The sequence below is a fragment of the Zophobas morio genome, unplaced genomic scaffold (genome assembly GCF_036711695.1).
Source record: "Zophobas morio isolate AGI-343-1 ecotype UQ-CSIRO unplaced genomic scaffold, CSIRO_AGI_Zmor_V1 ptg000006l, whole genome shotgun sequence".
In the NCBI taxonomy this organism is placed as follows: domain Eukaryota; kingdom Metazoa; phylum Arthropoda; class Insecta; order Coleoptera; family Tenebrionidae; genus Zophobas; species Zophobas morio.
The window spans coordinates 6973943-6994311 of record NW_026972111.1 but is presented as its reverse complement, the minus strand read 5'-3'; the positions used below and the strand labels follow the sequence as shown (position 1 = coordinate 6994311).

Sequence of the window (20369 nt, the reverse complement as noted above, 5' to 3'; positions counted from 1 at the left end):
TATTAATTGAATAATTCTTTCTCTAATGCTGGAATCTTGGAGTCCTCGGATAAACTGAGCTCGTAGTAACATGTCGATCACAGATTTCGAACAAGTAAAAGGAGGAGGTTCTTTTTCTTTACACCCCGTTTTGAATTCACAATTTTTAATTAATTCCTTCAATCCTGCAACGAATGTAGAAATTGATTCACCTGGTTGTTGAACTCTTGAAAAGAATTTATGTTGTTCAGCTAAAACATTTTTCTTCGGTGCTAGATGATTTCATGTATTGTCTTAACGTAAAGATGGGTTCCTGCACAGTATGATCCGGAATAATGTCGCTTTGTATATATTCTTTTTTCCAGGATCCTCTCTTACATTTTTGCTACTACACTAAATATTACGTAAGTATTTATACAGAAAGTATATTCCTCTGTAATTTTCACATTCTTTATGATCGCCTTTTTTGTATATCGGAACAATCACAGCAGTTGTCCAGTCTTCCGGTACCTTTTTCATTGACCATGCCTTTCGTATGATTCTGTATAAGTGGTTTTCCCCCTTCTATCTCGCATATTTGATCATCTCTGGTCTTACCATGTCCGCACCTGCCACCTTCCCATTTTTCAACGACTTCATAGCTTCTATGACTTCTTCTATCTGGATGCCTGGCTCGGAGTGCTCTATTGTGGGAATGTATTGTGGATACAAATGTCACCTAAATTTAAAAAATCAGTTACTTACGATGTTAATATACGAAATGTTATCACTCAATGTCTTAGTGATTTCTCTGAAAACTTTAACTGTGGTTGTGAGTGCAGTGAAGCTAATATCAACCTTCGTGAAGAAATTAGCAACTGCAAAGCGTTGATAGAAGCGCGGACAACACTCCTGAGCTTACTATAGCAAGATCTGACAACTCTAAGGCAGTAGTTACAAAAAGTAAGACCTGTGTTACCTATGAATTCTATTTCGTCCACTTATAAAGAAGAAAATTCTGATGTGCGGGAAAGACGAATGTCATGTGTAGGTCTAAAAACAATAGCTGATAACACACACACTTTCACTTATAATCAACCAGGTGATATCGGTAATATAAATAAAGCTGCAAGAAATTTCCGGCGTTTTTCTGATTTTTCTGATTCTCATCGCCGTATAGATGATAATAGTGAATCTGAATCGGAAAATGATGATACAGCTATTTCCACTGAACCTAAGAAATCTCCATCTCTGCTTCATAAGGATGACACGAATCTTCTCTGCCAACTAACTTGGATTCTGCTCCATTAATACCCCTGCAAACAACAAATAATGAACTAATAACTAAAGATAATAATTGGTCTAGATTGAAAGCAAGTACATCAACTGATTTCCACTCACAAGATTACCGCTTAAATAAGTCAATCACGTAAAAACAGACTAAAAATTTTCCACCAACTACAGTCCCCACAGAAACCACATAAATTTTTGGGTATACCATCAAAACGTGCAGAGCTTGTGTACTAAAGTACCAGAAATTAATGCATTATTTCCTAAATTTTCTATAATCTGTATCTCTGAACATTGATTCCAGTCGGCTGAATCAATACCTACCAAACGTAATTTTAGACAGTTATAAATTAATAAGTTTTTTCTGCAGATTTTCAACCACTCATGGCGTTGTTGCCATTTTTGCCCATTCTTCATATTTTAAGTATTTTGTGAGCAGAGATATATTATCTTTAACAATAGAAAATCACGTTGAACTATCTGGAATTGAATCACAGGTACTTAATTTACTTGTTGTTGTTATCTACAGACCTACAGACAGGTGATAAGAATATATTCTTAAGTGTTATGAATGTCCTATTTGAGAAAGTGTGTGCTTCATCTCGTGCCTTAGTGTTCACTGGCGACTTCAATATTGATTTTATAAAACCCAGTAGCAATATGAGGGAATTTTCTAATTCATTTTCATCTTTCAATTTATTCTATATTGTGCATTAACCCAGAGTTTAAAGTCTTGTTTAGACAAGTTTTTAACAAACTTACAGGGAAGACTATGTATCCAGTTATGTCCTGAACTATATCTAATATATATGTCTGACCACAGTGGCATCTTGTTCAATATGTGTATGTGCTTTTGTAATTTGAAAGTCGAAAAAATTATAAATCCAATACTTCATTAGGTCTATTTACTTTTTATAATAAAATGGCAACTGCAAATAGACATTTTCCATCGCGGAAAGTAAGTTCAAATTCAAAATCTCTTAACATATATTGGTTTAATAATAACTTAAAAAACATGCGCAACCAAATAGATTTTCTTTATCACGGCTATCGATTAACAAAAGATGCAGATGTTGGTCAGCAAATTAAGCATCTTAAAAGAACTTATAGATTTGAAATAAAAAAAGCCAGGCGACGAGCCCATGATGATTACACCTTAAAAGCTAATAACCATTCTAGAGCGATTTGGGCGTTAGTTAAACATTTAGTTAATACTGTATTACCTGAAATTCCCTGCTAAGAATGATTTTAATAACTATTTTGCCAATATACCAACTGAATTAACTCAGGATTTACCGGATAAAACAGACCTAAATAACTACAGATCTTCAACATTTGAACTACCGAGTAGTAAATTTGCCTTTAGCAAATTATCTTACAATTAAATCCGTGATATCATCTCTCAATTAAAAAATTCTCCAGCAAAAGATATTTATGGCCTAAATTCAAAAATTATTAAATGTATTAAAAACCTTATTGTCTACCCTTTAACTACTCTTTTTAATCACTGCATTCAAACTGGTATTTGTCCGTCAGTTTTGAAAAAATCTAAAGTAATTCCTATTCTCAAAAAAGGTGATTCAAAACTACTTAATAATTACAGACCCATCTCCATAACTCCCATATTAAGTAAAATCTTGGAGACGTGCCTTCAAATCCAACTAACACACTATTTCGAAACAAACAATCTTTATTGTGAGACACAGTTTGAATTTGGGAAAAACAAATCCACATCACTTGCTGTCTCTCATCTTGTTTCAAAAATTAATTATGCTTTTGAGAATAATATTTAGAGAGCGGATTTCTAGGTTTAATGCTTTTTGTGAAAAATGTAAGCACTTCAAAACTTTTTTATATCTGTAACTATGATACAATCTGGTGTCATTTGACACATATTTTTTATGCTTATTTGCTTTTTTTTCAATTTTATGCATATTAAAACTTATATGCTTATTTAATGCTTTCTTGGACGAATATGAGTTTTAATGCATATTTTGTTCAAATGCCGGCTTTGTCGGGATGACAAATACTTGTTAGTTAACCGTATCGTAGCGTATGCATTTTACCTGGACTTGACCATTGAAGTCCACTTACTCAAGACCCTTTCTGTGAATAGGTTCCGATCGTTTGGGTAATAAAATTTTATTATAGGATTGGAAAAATAGTCCATAGATTTTATGAGTTTATATCCTTACTTCCGTTGATATTGAATTAAAGCTTTTAACCAGATGTTCTTTTTCGGCATTTTGCGGCAAGACCGTTGAAGATTTTCTAGAAAAATGGATTATTGTACCCAACTACCAACCTTAAAATTTTTCTAATGGAAACTTTTAAGTAAATGAACCGTTTATTTCACAACCATCAGTCTATCGCATCTGTCGTAGTACAGTGTTATACGTGGTTCTCCCTTGTTACATGTTGAGTTCTTTTTGGTAATATTACTAATATTTTAAAAGAATGCCGAAAGTAAAATCGACGCCGGATGAGTGGATAAGGGATTTTCCAGAATTAAAATTAGAAAACAACAAAATATTCTGCAGAGCTTGTGTGAAAACCGTAATCCCACTATTTTTTTTTTATCTATTTTCCTTTGTTAATCCTGTATATGTACGTTGTTTTAGATTCAAAGTGATAAAAAATATAACGTGACGCAACATGTCAGATTTCGATTTATCTAAAATGATGATCCAGTCCAATATACCTTCAAAAAAATTGAAGAAAAGCCCTCTTCAAGAATTCCTTGAAAAACACTGCAATCGACATATTCCGGTTGAAAGTACTCTCCGAAAAAATTATGTAGGCCCAGTGTTTCAGCAAGTTTACAACGAAATTAAACATCGCATTGGAGATAATTAATTATTATTTATGGTTCGCTGTCGATGAAACAACCGATAGTTGTGGAAGATACGTGGCAAGTTTAATTGTTGGAATCTTAAATGAAAATTTCCATAGTCGAGGGTATGTAGTAAGTTTGAAATTGTTAGATAAAACAAATGGCAATACGATTACCAGATTTGTAAATGACAGTCTTACGTCACTATTTTTGCCAAATGCAATAACCGGAATAAAATTTTATTGATGATTTCGGATGCAACTCGTTATATGTTGAAAGCAGGGAATAATCTAAAAATATTGTACCCTAATTTAATTCACTCCACTTGCATTGCCCACGGTTTAAACAGAGTGGCTGAAGGAATACGTTTGCAGTTTCCTACTGTTAATAAATTAGTGGCAAATGGTAAAAAGATTTTTGTTAAAGCCCCACTAAGAGTGCAACATTTTAAGGAAAAATTTCCAAACATACCATTGCCCCCAGAGCCGATTATAACGAGGTGGGGAACATGGTTACAGGCCACATTTTATTATGACAAATATATCAAAGAATTTGAGGAAGTAGTTACGGAGTTTAGCGAAGATTCTTCTCAATCGATTAAAGATTGCATAAATATTTTGGAAAACAAAGATTTGCGACAAGATCTAGCTTTTATAAGAAGCAATTATCAATTCGTATGTGAAGTAATAGAAAAGTTAGAAAAACCCAACATGTTGGTAGATGCCATAAACTTAGTGAAATAATTTAAACAACAAGCAAACGCAGTTAGGGGTGATATTGGTACTAGAGTATCTCAAAAACTTGACGAAGTGTTAAATAAAAATGCAGGTTTCGGTGTTCTTTACGACGTTGCTCGTGTTTTACAAGGCCAGAAGGTGGAAAATTTGGAGTTAGATTCAACATTAGTTGCAAAATTCAAATTTGCGCCAACAAGTGTTGATGTGAACGCACATTCTCCAATTTTAAACACATTTTAAATGATCGGCGAAAACATTTTACAGTGGACAACTTGGAACAAATTACAATCATAAACTGTTTTAAAGAAAACTGAAATACGTGTGTAAAATATAAAGTCTACGATTATTGTAATAATATTTTATCCAAAGTTCTAAGAAGTGTCCTTTGATTTGTAATATGATTATGTTTTTAATGCTTTTTTGCTTAAAATAAAACTTTTTTATTGAAAATGTTGTGCTTATTTAAGCGATTATTCTTAATTTTTTTGTGCTTATAAATCCGCTCTCTAATAATATTATATGGGAGCTTTGTTTTGCGACTTGTCGAAAGCATTCGACTGTTTGTCTGTTGAACTACTAATACGTAAACTGGTTAACTGGCATCGTACAACATTGTTCGATCTGAATTGAATTTGCTAACATTTTATTTGTCAAACAGATGTCAGTCAGTGGCACTGGAAAACGATCATTCCACTGATCTTGAAATCTATTCTGGTGTTCCTCAAGGGTCGGTCTTTTTCCTCATCTATATTAATGACGCTCACAGTGCTTTTTTCTATAGTGAACTAGTCTTAACGCAGATCATACTACTTTTTTAGCATCAGATTTTAACGTTACTAAATTACAATACACACTAGAAGAAAAAGAATGTTGTTTAACGCACTTTTTTGCTGAGCAAAATCTAGTGTTAAATAAATCTAAAACAAAAAAATGCTATTTTTCTTCAAGAATATTTCCTCCGGGGATCAATGAAACAGAATCTGCTAACTTCTCGGGAGTTCATCTAGATTCACGAATGTTTTGGTATCAATTACGAAAACGACTGCAAGTTTATAAGAAGTTTTGCAGACCTAGGCTATAACTTTCGACGGATTTGATGAAAGCGTTGAAAATTTTGAGAGTTACAGTCAAAGACTAGAAAATTTTTTCAAATCAAGAGATTTGCATAAAAACGACAAAGAAACTAGTGATGCCAAAGTTGTGGTATTAATACATTGTTTGGGCAGCAGACATTACAAATTACAAGTTTGATCTCTCCAGAACTACCAGCTACAATAACCTACCAAGAATTAATGGATCTTGTAAGAAATCATTTTGCATCCAAGAAAAATGTTTTTTAACATAAATTCTTTTCAAGAGTTCAACAACCAGGTGAATCAATTTCTACATTCCTTGCAGGAGTGAAAGAATTAATTAAAAATTGTGAATTCAAAACGGAATGTAAAGAAAAAGTACCTCCTTGTTTAACTTGTTCGAAATCTGTGATCCACATGTTACTACGAACTCAGCTTATCCGAGGACTACAAGACTCGAGCATTAGAGAAAGAATTCTTCAATTAACAAACGCCTCCTTTGATGAAGCATTAGAAACAACGATGGCAATCGAAGCTTCAAGAAGTCAAAATCGAGAAGTTTATAACAACTCATCACATGCGTCAAATAATGTTAATAAAATTGGTTTTACTAAAGGACAATCAGAATCAAAATATAATCAGAATAGATCTTCACGTCAAAAATCTTCAAAAGTAACAGGTTGAAGGATAAATGTACAAGAATTATATCTATCCGGATTATGCTTACATTGTGGAAAAAAGAATCACCAAACTGACAACTGTCGCACCAAAGAAACATCAACAGTCTGATTCAATCAACAGAAAACACACTAAATCAAGAGCTCATTCAAGAGAAAGAAATTTGGTCAACAGAAGAACATATCGTACTGGCAGGTGTCGAGTCACTACCAGTTATTGTTCAAAAAGATGATCAACTTGAACAACAATATTAATGGGTCGTGAAACAAGCGTACAGCCCGCGATACATCGATCTAATAGAATTAAGAAACCAGTCTGAGGTTATTTTGTAATTTAAATATTTTACTGATTTGAATTCTGAAATTAGGGAGGCAAGACTGTTATATATGTTAATCAAGTTACTATGTTAAAAAAAAACAAAATACATTATTATTATTAGGTTTAGAATAATTTTCAGTTATTACATTTCAATGAAATAAAGAATAATATAAAAAATATCTAAACTGTTAAATACACAACAACACAACAACTTAGATATTTTTCTAAATTTTCGGCAGAAAAATGTTTCCTAGAACGACCCTATTGACATTTTTCAGCCCTAAATCCCCCGTTTTAATCGCCTATTTTAGGATATATTTTGAACTAAATAATTGATACATTTATCATTAAAAAAGTGTTAAAGCAGAACTTTCTCTAGATCGTGCTATACCGAAAATTCACCAACCTTCAATTTTTGTTTTAGTATTTATTTAATAAAATCCTTTCACAATGAATTATTTTCCGTTTATTAACTCAAACGATAAATCCTACAATCGCTACAAATTTAGTAGCAAGACTGAGTCTGAATCGCGTCCGACGTAACTGTCCGTGTACACGGTTCGAGACGCGTCAATTTCTTAAAGATGGGAAAATCCACCCAGACCTAACAGAATCTTCCTCGTTTAGAACTCCATCCGACACAAATTCCGCATTATTGACATGGGAAACGTCTCCGGCAATAAAGTGTGTGCGAGTTAGTGGATGAATGAAGAAGCCTGATTGAAAATCAACCAATTGTATGTGAGTCGCCTACAAGCAAGTGAGGCGGCTTGCTCTAAAAACTGCCGCTGCTGAACGTGCATAACAAGCTACATAAATTCATTCAACAAATGGATTCTGTGTTCTGGAAGGCTTAGTTGTCGACTTCGTAAAAGACCGGGGACGTTTCCTGTTTATTGCCTTCGGGAATTAGTTGAGAGGTCTGGTGGCCTAAACAAATCATTTACGCTAGCGAGGAGAAAAAACGTTTCAATACGGGTAGGCGGTTTTGAAATGTTAACATTGGGACAATAATTAAGTTTTTTTTCAATTATTGATATCAATTGGTAGTATTGTATGTCATTGTGTCACTATTTTCTACATTTTGAGACAAAATACTCAGTTTAACGTGTGAAAATATCGAGTGGGCAACATATTTAATAATTTTTTGTTTTGTTTCAGGTAAGGTTCCGAAAATTTTCAAATCATAGTGCCTCGATATACAAAGGTAACATTACTTATATCATCAGAAATCACTAAATATTGCATATAAAATGTCGTATTCGCTTCAACCGGTTTAAAGAAATATAAAAATACACTGTGCTTTAAGAGGTACTTGATAAATGTAGAAATAATATGTGCTCTTAACTTACCTCCTGATGGATATCATTATGTGTCAGTTAAATATAATTATGAATCATTTTTTGTAAATTATCTCTAAGCTGGAATACCACCTATCCGTGTCAACGGATATGAATGTAGTTGGTTATGTAAATGTCAAATGTCTGTCGGCTAAAGGAAAGGTCAAAATGGTATTAAAAAATCAAATTAATGTTAGGGAACGTCGGTTTTTGTGATTCAAAACTGTGTTCAAAAATTTAGACCCAAATGAAAATGTTGAAAAAGAAAACATGTGATCATAAAAATGTACAATTTCGTTTGTATATTACATATTTCTTTCAAATCTAATGAAGGTAATAAAAAACGTCAGCCAATAAAGAGTCCTTAAATAAGAAAGCGATAACATGTGACAACGTCGCCCTACATTCATCGCCTTCTTAAAAAAATAATTGTGATGCCATTGTCAAAAACTTTGAAGTTATTTTCTTCAACACCATCGAAATCAACAGTGGAGCTATTAACACATACGGAAGAAAAGTATTGTGTAATTGATCAGTAGTTTTCGGATCTTAAGTTTTTTGCCTTTTTATATCTACTTCAGGCATTGCAGCGAAATTTATATATTTATCCGAATTTAAAAAATTCTGTTTATTTAACGTCCATTTATTACTACCTAAAATGCCTAATTTACCGTTAGAGACCTAAAGTGTTAATTAAACGACCTAATTGTAAATTTTAAAAGGTTTAAAATAGGATTCCACGACCAACGAAGCGGACATGCTTGCACAATAGAGATTTTCGTGAATTCATTGCTTTGGCTGGCAGATCGTTTAAAAATGGGTTGTAAACAACGCCCTTTAGTTTAATGGTACGGGTTGGTGTCGCCAACTGACAACGCTGGCCTGCATTTTATTTATATTATAGCCGGAAGTAGGTGAATCTCTGAAAAAGCATTTTATTTTAGAAGTTTATTGTTGGTGATAGTGAGTGTCTTTGCGTGTTAGTGAGTGTGCTGGGGCCGGTTTTGATTTTTGTGCATACAGTAAAGAATCCTCAAAATGCCTAAGATAAAATCATCCATGAAAGGTAAAATCAAATTATAGTTAGAGAATAATTTGGACACTAATTTTCAATTTCCTTCTTCAACCAAAGACAATGAGTTATTCTGCAAAGTATGTGCAATAGTTCTAAGTAAACATTTAAAATACTGAAGCTTGAATTATGTTCACATTTTTGTTTCCTAGTTTAAGTGCGAAAAAAAATCAGGCAGTGGCGATGCACATAAAAAGAACGAGAATAAATCCAGTAAACAGACTTTATTAAACATTAGTTCCGACAATGATTTTACGCAATTTTGCACCGATTTATGTAGGGCATTTACCGCAGCAAATATTTCATGGAATAAAGTTAGTTGCCTTGAGTTTAAAAATTTTATGCATAAATATACAGGAAGGCATTTACTCTCAGAAAGCACTCTGAGAAAAAAATATTTACCAAAAGATTAGGATATGGTGAGCACTAGAATTTTTATTTTAAAACTTTTTAACATAAATTTTATAATTTACAGGTAATTAAACAAATTAGAAATTCTATTGGCAGTAATGATATATGGATTAACGTCGATGAGACGACGGACAGATTAGAAAGATACATAGCCCATTTAGTAATTGGAAACTTATCTTCTGAAGAAGCTGGCCGTCCATTTCTACTAGCTTTGAAGCAGCTTGATAAAACTAATAACAACACAATCTCGAGATTTATAAACGAATCATTGGGTGTGCTATTGATAATTTTAAGCATTGAAATTGTTATAATTTATTTATTTGTTAATTTGTAGCTTTATTGTGGCCAAAAGGAACTTAACACAAAAAAGTTAAATGGTTTGTATCAGATGGTGCTTCATACATCATCAAAACTTAACATGTATGGCACATAGGTTACATTTAGTGTCTGAAACAATTAGATTGAATTATCTAGATGTCGATGGGATAATTAGCAATGTTAAGAAAATCTTTTTAAAAGCTCCAATAAGAGTAGAATTTTATAAAAACAGTTTACCAAATACACCTCTCCCACCTGAACCTGTATTAACCAGGTGGGGCACTTGGATTCAAGTAGCATTGTTTATGCAGAACACTTTGATGTTTTAAAACAAGTCAGTAAATATATAATGGTTTTTTACTATCATTCGTATATTGAATATTTTTAGGTTGTAATGTCATTTGAAGCCACAGATGCACAAAGCATTAAAAAAGTTCAAGAGTTCCCGAATAAAGCAAACGTTAAAAATGAACTCTTGTACATTAAAACTCACTTTAAAATTATTGCTGATGCAATAGAACAATTAGAAATTATAGGTTTAAAATTAAACCAAAGTATGGAAATTGTGGAAAAAGTGTATACATCTTTAAAAAACACACCAGGAAAGGTGGGGGCAATGGCGTTCCAAAAATTATGTTCTCTATTAAAAAAGAATCCAGGATACGATTTTATATCTTCAGTAAATAATGTAATTTGTGGTAATGGAAATGCTACCAACAATCCATACATAAATGAAAACGTAAATTGTTCAATATTTAATTTTGCACCCATCACTTCTTGTGATGTGGAACACACGTTTTCAAAACTTAAATGTGTTTTAAGCGATCAAAGGTGTAAATTTATAATCGAAAATTTTGAGAAATATATAGTTTGCTTATGCAACTCATTTTAATTACCTGCATTAATATTTTATTTTTTGTTAAATGCGACTTGCTTTAATTTGATCATCATTTTTTTTGCGATAACTTAGAATTAGTGGACGTAACTATAGATCGTTTATTTATTTAATCATTTTTTTGTTCGTTACACCAAATATTTGTTTCTATAATGTTTTGTTTAATGTTTTTTTAAGTATATATTTTTTTGATGTATGCTTTTTCGTTGAGCAAATATTTTTTCCTCCAGGTTTTTAACCTAAACTAAGATTTTTATAACCTAATTCGTCAATTTTGGGACCTAAAAATGTCTCCTTTTATTCATTTTTTAACGACCTCTAAAATCCGAAGCCTATTGATCAGAAATCTCAAATCCTTTATCTGGTGATTTATCCTTTATTTTAGGGCCAAATTATTTTTATACACGGACATATGCAACCAATATCACATCAAATCTACGTGATAAACCGATAAAGAAAAAAATATATACAAACTTGTCAACTACTCAAAGTACATGGTGAGAATTATAGTAATTTCAATGCAAGACAAAATACATATCTCATATGTAACTCTTTTATATTTTATTTTTCTAAAATGTACAAACATATTTAGATACGTAGTAGTTAATTTTGACGTTCACAGTAATTCTATTTGTCAATTTTGATCTCCAATAAATTTTATGTCCTAAAGTCTTTGCCATTTCTATTGAAACACCATCTGTTGATTTTGCTTAAAATTTGCCAATTGGTAACAGCTTTCGGTTGATTGACAACGGCTTTTATTTAGAAAATTGTGTGAATATGAACGTTGCCAAATTTACGATCAACAAGTGGTGTTTCAATAGAAATGGCAAAGACTATAACTGAAGAAGTACAATAAAACATCGTGTGTTAAGCCGAAGAAAATCCAATGTCTTCGTTAACAAGGACAAGCAACTAGTTTGACATTTTTCGGTCTTCAATTCACAAAGTTTTGAAAGAGTTTAAATAAAAACCTTATAAATTCAGAAATCACCAACAACTAAGTCCAGAAGACAAAATTAAAAGAACGTATTTTTGCGAAATACTATTTAATTCAATTAACAATAATGAAAACATTTTACAAAACATCGTATTTACAGATGAAGCATTATTTTCATTAGAATAGATGGTGAAATCAGTTCCCAAAATGATCGGTTAGTCCTGTTGAAAATTTATAGATTTCAACTCCAGTTGATATATTAGATTGTCAGAACACACGAGTGTTGTATCATCGGCAAAATATACAAATCTGTCAGGAAGTAGATGAAAATATAAATCATTTATGTATGTAACAAAAGTAGCGGACTGAGGACACTTCCTTGTGGCACTACTAGTTAAGCCTTTTCAATATTCGATTAGTTCTATTTACTTGCACAATTTGACAACGGTTTTGCAGATAGAATTTTATAATAGCCAGGGGCATGCTAATTTGTATAATAATAATAATAATAATAGTTAGGACAATTCCACGAAAATGTCAAATGGCCGAATTTTATTAATAAAAATTTTATCGGAAGTTGCCTATCAAAAGAAAGCTCGTTTTTTCAAAATAAAAGGGAAGACAATATTTACTCTGAGTCTATCAGGAATTATAAGGGACAGAGCAGACAATTTACAAATAAATATTTTCTGAAACGTTTAAAAAATGGGCAACAATTAACCAGATCTTGGTTATCCTATTCGAAAAGCAAAGGATGTGTTTTCTGTTTAGTGTGCAAATTATTCTCCAGAACACAAACATCTTTACTGAGTGGTTATTCAGATTGGGCAAACATAGTTCGTACTTTTGGACAGTCATGAAGAATCTCAGGATCATAAAAAGGCGCTGTTACCCTGGTTATCCCGCAAAGAAAACAAAAACGTTGTTGACAGGCATCTTCAGGAAAAATAAAAACTGACTGTGAATACTATTACCATGTTCTGATGCGAGTTGTGGCAGTTATTAAATTTTTAAGTGAAAGAGCATTGTCATTTAGAGGACATGATGAAAAATGGGGTTCAACACGTAATGGAAATTTTATGGGACTTATGGAACTTATTGCGGAATTTGATCCTTTTTTGAAACAGTATGTAGTAAAATGCCAAACCGAACAACTAGTTGCAAGTTACTTGTCTAAAACGGTTTATGAAGAGATAATCGACATAATGGCAACTGAAGTAAGAAAAAAAACTATTTAGGACATAAACGATGCAGATACAAAATATTATTCAATTATTGTGGATTCTACTCCAGATTTGTAACAAACGGACCAACTGGCAATTATTTTGATATACACTTCCCAAGGAAAAATTTTTGAAAGAATTTTATCATTTATAACAATTGACAGTCACACAGGAAAAAATTTATTTAATACACTACATTTATTTTTAAAAGAAAATTGTCGAAGGCAGTCTTATGACAATGCTGCGGCAATGAGTGGAAAATATAATGGACTTCAAGCACGTGCTAAGGAAATTACCAAGTTCGCATATTATGTACCATGTGCAGCTCGCTCTTTAAATTTGGTAGGAGTCGAAGCTGCAAGTGTCGTACCCGATGTAATCAGCTACTTTGGGGTTGTACAACAACTGTACGTGTTTTTTTCGACTTCACCCCACCGGTGGAATTTGTTAAATCAACATGCAAAACTGCCACTTTCAGTTAAAGGTTTGAGTCAAACTAGATGGTCAAGTCGATACGACGCTGTTCACGCGTTAAAAACAAGTTGTAGCTTAATTGTAACCATATTAGAAACTATTATTAATGATAATTTAGAAAAAAAATGACTGCAAGATGGAAGAGAAAAATATTAGGTAAGCTATACAAACTCGAAATCGCTATATTGTTGAAGGTTTTTGGGTATATCCCGTAATAAAGTAAAGTATATTGACTGTCGTCTGGGAAGAACTTCTTGAAAGAATTAGCAAAGTCAGTAAAAAGTTACAAAAACCTGGATTAGATTTGTGTGAAGGCCTTGCACTAATAACATCTTTAGAAATATTTATCAAATCTCTTAGAGAAAAATCTAATTAGAAATTAAATTGTGAGTGAAGGGGTTTTAGCAGTAAAGTGGAAGAAAATTATAGTAATGCGAAGAATAGGATTAAAATTTATAAATATTCGGACGGCACAACAGGTACCAGTCCACTACAAGGACGTGAGAAATTTCTCGTGGAAGTTAATCGATTGTTGGACACTTTAATAACCGAACTCACCAGAAGAAAAGATGTATATAATGAATTAGGGAAGAAATTAAAATTTTTAACGAACCTTACAAACAAATATGTAGCACATATTGACGAAGACAGCGTTGACTGTGTTTTACAGTGTTACAATGAGGACATCGAATTAGGATTGAAGAATGAATGTTTACAATTTAAGGAATATTTAAAAATTTCTGCTGACTTAGCTCAGAAACGTACTGTAACATGTTCAGATATACTCGACTGCATTATTAAAAAAAACCTTATGGACATTTTCCCGAATCTGTACACAGTAGTTAAGATCTTCTTGACACAGCCAGTGACCAGTTGTAAAGCTGAAAGAGCTTTTTATAAATTGAATTTTATTAAAAATAAATATAGATCGACAATAAAAAACGAAAGACTAAGTTCTCTGTCGATTCTTCTTCAGAAAGAAAATTGTTATATAATTTGTTTGTGTTTGTTTATTACATTTTATTTTTGTATTTTTTGTTATTGTTTTTTTATATTAAAGTATTGAAAATGTGTAAATTAAATGCTTCTAACAAACTTCTATTCATAAATGGGGCCCCAATTAAATAATAGCATCAGGCCCCCAACAGTCTAGATCCGCCTCTGTTTGGTACAAAACAAAATCATCCAATTATCAAATGATTGTTGAAAAATATAAACTAACTTCTGATTTGGTTGACGAGCAACACATTAAAGATTTTGGTGAACAAGAAGGCAAATTTGAGCTGCGTCTAAATTAAATGTGGATCTGTTACAATCTAACCATTTTAACAAAATGAAGATGTCAAATTCTCTAAACGTCTTGAATCGAAATGTTATTTGTGGAATAAAATTTGATGCAGAAGACAAATCTTCTCTAACGACAGCTGTTTTTATTGATGTGTAACAGTTCCGTTGTCCAAAATTTCTTGAGTTTATATTAAAATTATTTAACTCACAAATTTCGAGATAAAAAATAATTTGAAGAATAGAAGATTAACGATTACTGAACTCTGATGGGTTCAGTAATCATTACATTCAGTCCGTACTGATTTAAAGTATTTTTTTTTATATTTAACACATACAAACTCCAACATTTCCTCAAACTTTTCCAGAAATATGCTATAATTACCTAGGTCTGTGCGATAAATTCCTGCAATCACTGTTTTCGTGTTGATGATAGCGCAGAATTCTGCTTCCAAATTGGACGAAAATTTATCCAAGCAAACACAGTGACGCCACTCCTTGCGAAGATTGCAACTTCTCCATGTTTATGTTGAGTCCTACAATAGTTTGACATTAGGTCAAATTTGATTAAATTAAATGATACCAGAGTATTTAAGGTTTGCCAGTGCTCCGTAATGCACACCACATCGAACTTATATTGATCTAAAAACAGAGATAATGATTCAATTTTGTTTGACAAGCACTGGATATTTATATGAAAAGTACGGACCTCAGGAACCTTGAGGTTATTATCGAGTTTTAAATGATCTTCCAAGAAATCCAAATCCGCGCAGGCCTTTCTACAACAAACTGCTTCCCGGGATATTTTTCGACCAGGAAGTTTGTCACATCCTTACACTTGGTATTTGTGTTCGTTCTTCCAACGTAAAGCCAACTTTTTTTACCGCTGCCCTGAAATTCGTAGCGCCCTCCGTTGACACGTTCTCCTCAATAACAAAATTTTTGTGGTTAGGATTGTTCAATTTTTTTTTAATAATAATAATATATAACCATTTTCCAACAGACAACTACATCTACAGTGGAAACACAATGCAGTAATACATAACAAAATAAAATAAAATAAATAAATACAAATGAAAGAAAACATAAACTAAAGAAAATTTGTATCATAATTAGGAATAATATGTCAGAGTTATTAGTTTTACACTTTTGTTATTAAGCTTGACATAAAATATATCCCTAAGTTAACACCAAGACAATTGTGTAGCTTAAAAGATGTTAACAGCGGACAGTTATAGTGATGGAAAGTGTTAGGTACATTATAATAAAAAGTTATTGGTACTCAACTTTTAATCATTTATTTCGACGTAATGGGTTCTGTTTTCATGATAACTTTTAAGCCAGTCCCATGCTACTCCCCTGATTCCTTTGTGCCATAACTTATCTAATAATATATGTTGGTTGACAAGATCGAATGCTTTACTCAAATCTTTAAAAATTGCAATGTCGATATTTTCATAGAGATGAACTAAAAATTCGATGATCGCAGTTGACGTCGACCTTCCCTTGGTGAATCTGTGTTGATTTGAATGGTTAAACCCCAATTTGTGTAGAAAAATACTTAGTCTTTTTACAATAGTTTTTTCAAAGGTCTTCTTGTTGGATTATCTTTTTTTGTAAAGAGGGAAAATTTTAGAATTTTTTAGCAAGCTCGGAAATTTACCAGATTTAAATGAGTTATTTATTAAAGTTGTTAGTATTCTTGTTAATTGTGTAGCACCGTGTTTTAAAAGCACTGAGTTTATTTCATCTGGTATACTTGCTGTACTATTTTTCAAATCCATATAATGTGTTTAAGACTTCTCTTTCTGTAACCGGTTCTAAAGAAAAAGAGAAACTATTAGCTTTTTTGGATTTAATTGTTCCAAAAGAATCTGTAGAAGTTGTATTATATGTATTACATTGTTGTGCAACGGTGTTAAAGTATTTATTCAATGCATTTGGACAACTATGATTATCGTATTAAGCTCTTTTAAGGTCCCCGAGCCTTTTTCTTTTTGCCTATTATTTCCCAAGCTATCTTATGTTGTTATATTTTTTATTTTGCTTCTTGAATGATTTTTTTATGTGTTTTTTTGTCTTGTCTATAATTATCTGTATTTGTTTCGTCTCTTATTTTTGAAAGTTCAAAAAGATCTCTTAATATTTGAGCTGATTTTTTTAATTCTGATGTGATCCAACATTTTTATGGTTTTTGTTTCCTATTGATTTTATATTTGACTAGAAACGCTATGTTGAAGTAATAAGTTATCAATAGAGAGCGAATTTATAAGCACAAAAAGAATTAAGAATAAGCCCTTAAATAAGCACAACATTTTCAATAAAAAAGTTTTATTTTAAGCAAAAAAGCATTAAAAACATAATCATATTACAAATCAAAGAACACTTCTTAGAACTTTGGATAAAATATTATTACAATAATCCTAGACTTTATATTTTACACACGTATTTCAGTTTTCGTTAAAACAATTAATGATTGTAATATGTTCCAAGTTGTCCACTGTAAAATTTTTTCGCCGATCATTTACAATGTGTTTAAAATTGGAGAATGTGCGTTCAACATCAACACTTGTTGTTGGCGCAAATTTGAATTTTGCAACTAATGTTGAATCTAACTCCAAATTTTCCAACTTTTGGCCTTGTAAAACACGAGCAACGTCGGAAAGAACACCAAAACCTGCATTTTTATTTAACACTTCGTCAAGTTTTTGAGATACTCTAGTACCAATATCACCCCTTACTGCGTTTGCTTGTTGTTTAAATTCTTTCACTAAGTTTATGGCATCTACCAACAACATGTTGGGTTTTTCTAACTTTTCTATTACCTCACATACGAATTGATAATTGCTTCTTAGAAAAGCTAGATCTTGTCGCAAATCTTTGTTTTCCAAAATATTTATGCAATCTTTAATCGATTGGGAAGAATCTTCGCTAAACTCCGTAACTACTTCCTCAAATTCTTTGATAAATTTGTCATAATAAAATATGGCCTGTAACCATGTTCCCCACCTCGTTATAATCGGCTCTGGGGGCAATGGTACGTTTGGAAATTTTTCCTTAAAATGTTGCACTCTTAGTGGGGCTTTAACAAAAATCTTTTTACCATTTGCCACTAATTTATTAACAGTAGGAAACTGCAAACGTATTCCTTCAGCCACTCTGTTTAAACCATGGGCAATGCAAGTAGAGTGAATTAAATTGGGGTACAATATTTTTAGATTATTCCCTGCTTTCAACATATAACGAGCTGCATCCGAGATCATCAATAAAATTTTATTGGCAAAAATAGTGACGTAAGACTGTCATTTACAAATCTGGTAATCGTATTGCCATTTGTTTTATCTAACATTTTCAAACTTACTACATGCCCTCGACTAGGGAAATTTTCATTTAAGATTCCAACAATTAAATTTGCCACGTATCTTCCACAACTATCGGTTGTTTCATCGACAGCGAACCATAAATAATTATCTCCAATGCGATGTTTAATTTCGTTGTAAACTTGCTGAAACACTAGGCCTACATAATTTTTTCAGAGAGTACTTTCAACCGGAATATGTCGATTGCAGTGTTTTTCAAGGAATTCTTGAAGAGGGCCTTTCTCCAATTTTTTTAAAGGTATATTGGACCGGATCATCATTTTACATAAATCGAAATTAAACTGAAACTGCTCATCTTTTGTGGAAGTAGATGCAGCAGATTCATGTATGGTCTGCTGTTTAATTTTAGAAACTTCAAACATTTTCTTCCTTTCTACATGAAGAGTCGTTCTGACATGTTGCGTCACGTTATATTTTTTTTCACTTTGAATCTAAAACAACGTACATATACAGGATTAACAAAGGAAAATAGATAAAAAAAAATTAGTGGGCTTACGGTTTTCACACAAGCTCTGCAGAATATTTTGTTGTTTTCTAATTTTAATTCTGGAAAATCGCTTATCCACTCATCCGGCGTCGATTTTACTTTCGGCATTCTTTTAAAATATTAGTGATATTACCAAAAAGAACTCAACATGTAACAAGGGAGAACCACGTATAACACTGTACTACGACAGATGCGATAGACTGATGGTTGTGAAATAAACGGTTCATTTACTTAAAAGTTTCCATTAGAAAAATTTTAAGGTAGGTAGTTGGGTACAATAATCCTTTTTTTTAGAAAATCTTCAACGGTCTTGCCGCAAAATGTCGAAAAAGAACATCTGGTTAAAAGCTTTAATTCATTATCAACGGAAGTAAGGATTTAAAGTCATAAAATCTATGCAGTATTTTTCCAATCCTATAATATAATTTTATTACCCAAACGACCGGAACCTATTCACAGAAAGGGTCTTGAGTAAGTGTACTTCAGTGGTCAAGTCCAGGTAAAATGCATACGATACGATACGCCTAACTAACAAGTATTTATCATCCCGACAAGGCCGGCATTTGAACAAAATATGCATTAAAACTCATATTCGTCGAAAACAGCATTAAATAAGCGTATAACTTTTACTATGCATAAAATTGAAAAAAAAGCAAATAAGCATAAAAAAAAAATGTGTCAAATGACTCCAAATTGTATCATAGTTACAGATATAAAAAAGCTTTGAAGTGCTTACATTTTTCACAAAAAGCATTAATACCTATACCTGGGTAGAATTTGACATGTTTCATTTTCCGATGTACCTAAAGATTGCAACAAATAATTTAATTTTAATAAAGATTCATAGCCTGAAGAACCGCAAGAAAATTTAATCGACAGTGTTTTTTATCCAGTCTCGAGGCGCCATTTCAGTTTTTTTTTTTTTTATTTAATCCATTTGTAATCATTTCTTCATTTATTTTAAAACACTCAAACGCTGTTACCTTTTATAAATTTGGTTCAATCAAACTAACAAAGAAAAATGGCTCGACTGCCAGGTAACATAGTTTTCGTTAAACTAAATGTTTACCCGATAATTCTAACTACACGTGGTACTCGTATTACTTATTATTTCCTTTCAGACACTAAAATTAATTCTCCGGAATAACCGATTTAGCAACAAATTATGAGCCATTATTAATTAGTAACAACTGAGGAAAACGCTCACCGGAAAATGAACAACCTGTTACAGAACAATCCGATTAAATTTTAATAAACACATCCTGCATAAACACGCATCCTCCAATAATCCAATTCTAATGCAAATTTAATGTCGCTCTTTTGTGTTAACACGTCTCAATAAATTTTTGAAGTGCTTACATTTTTCACAAAAAGCATTAAACCTAGAAATCCGCTCTCTAGTTATCAACCTGGAAAACATATTTTGCTGGGAATCAACGTCACTGCAGTCATCGATATTTTCTCATTTTTTTGTTTTATAAGTTTTTTAAAATGCATTATATTGGCGATATTATTAATTTGTCTGTATCTTACCCTGTTCTCCTTATTATCCTCTTCTGTTGTTGTTTTTAACTGCACTAACTGGGCTGCATGATCAGACCATCCCGTCCATATTACAGTCCTCTACATCCAGTGAAATACAGATACTGTCACTTATA

General features: G+C 32.1%; 1 long non-coding RNA gene across 2 annotated transcripts; it reads right to left on the bottom strand.

The window, feature by feature from the left end:
- Window positions 1-929: 929 nt before the first annotated feature.
- On the bottom strand, window positions 930-20368 carry LOC135123035 (uncharacterized). 2 transcript variants are annotated; one of them, XR_010279524.1, is made up of 5 exons: window positions 20245-20368; window positions 15554-15770; window positions 15428-15486; window positions 15230-15380; window positions 930-1274 (listed from the first exon to the last, which is right to left on the bottom strand). It is a non-coding gene; the product is annotated as an uncharacterized LOC135123035 (long non-coding RNA). The 2 variants fall into 2 exon arrangements; XR_010279523.1 differs by lacking the exon at window positions 20245-20368 and having other exon boundaries at window positions 15554-16979.
- Window position 20369: the final 1 nt, after the last annotated feature.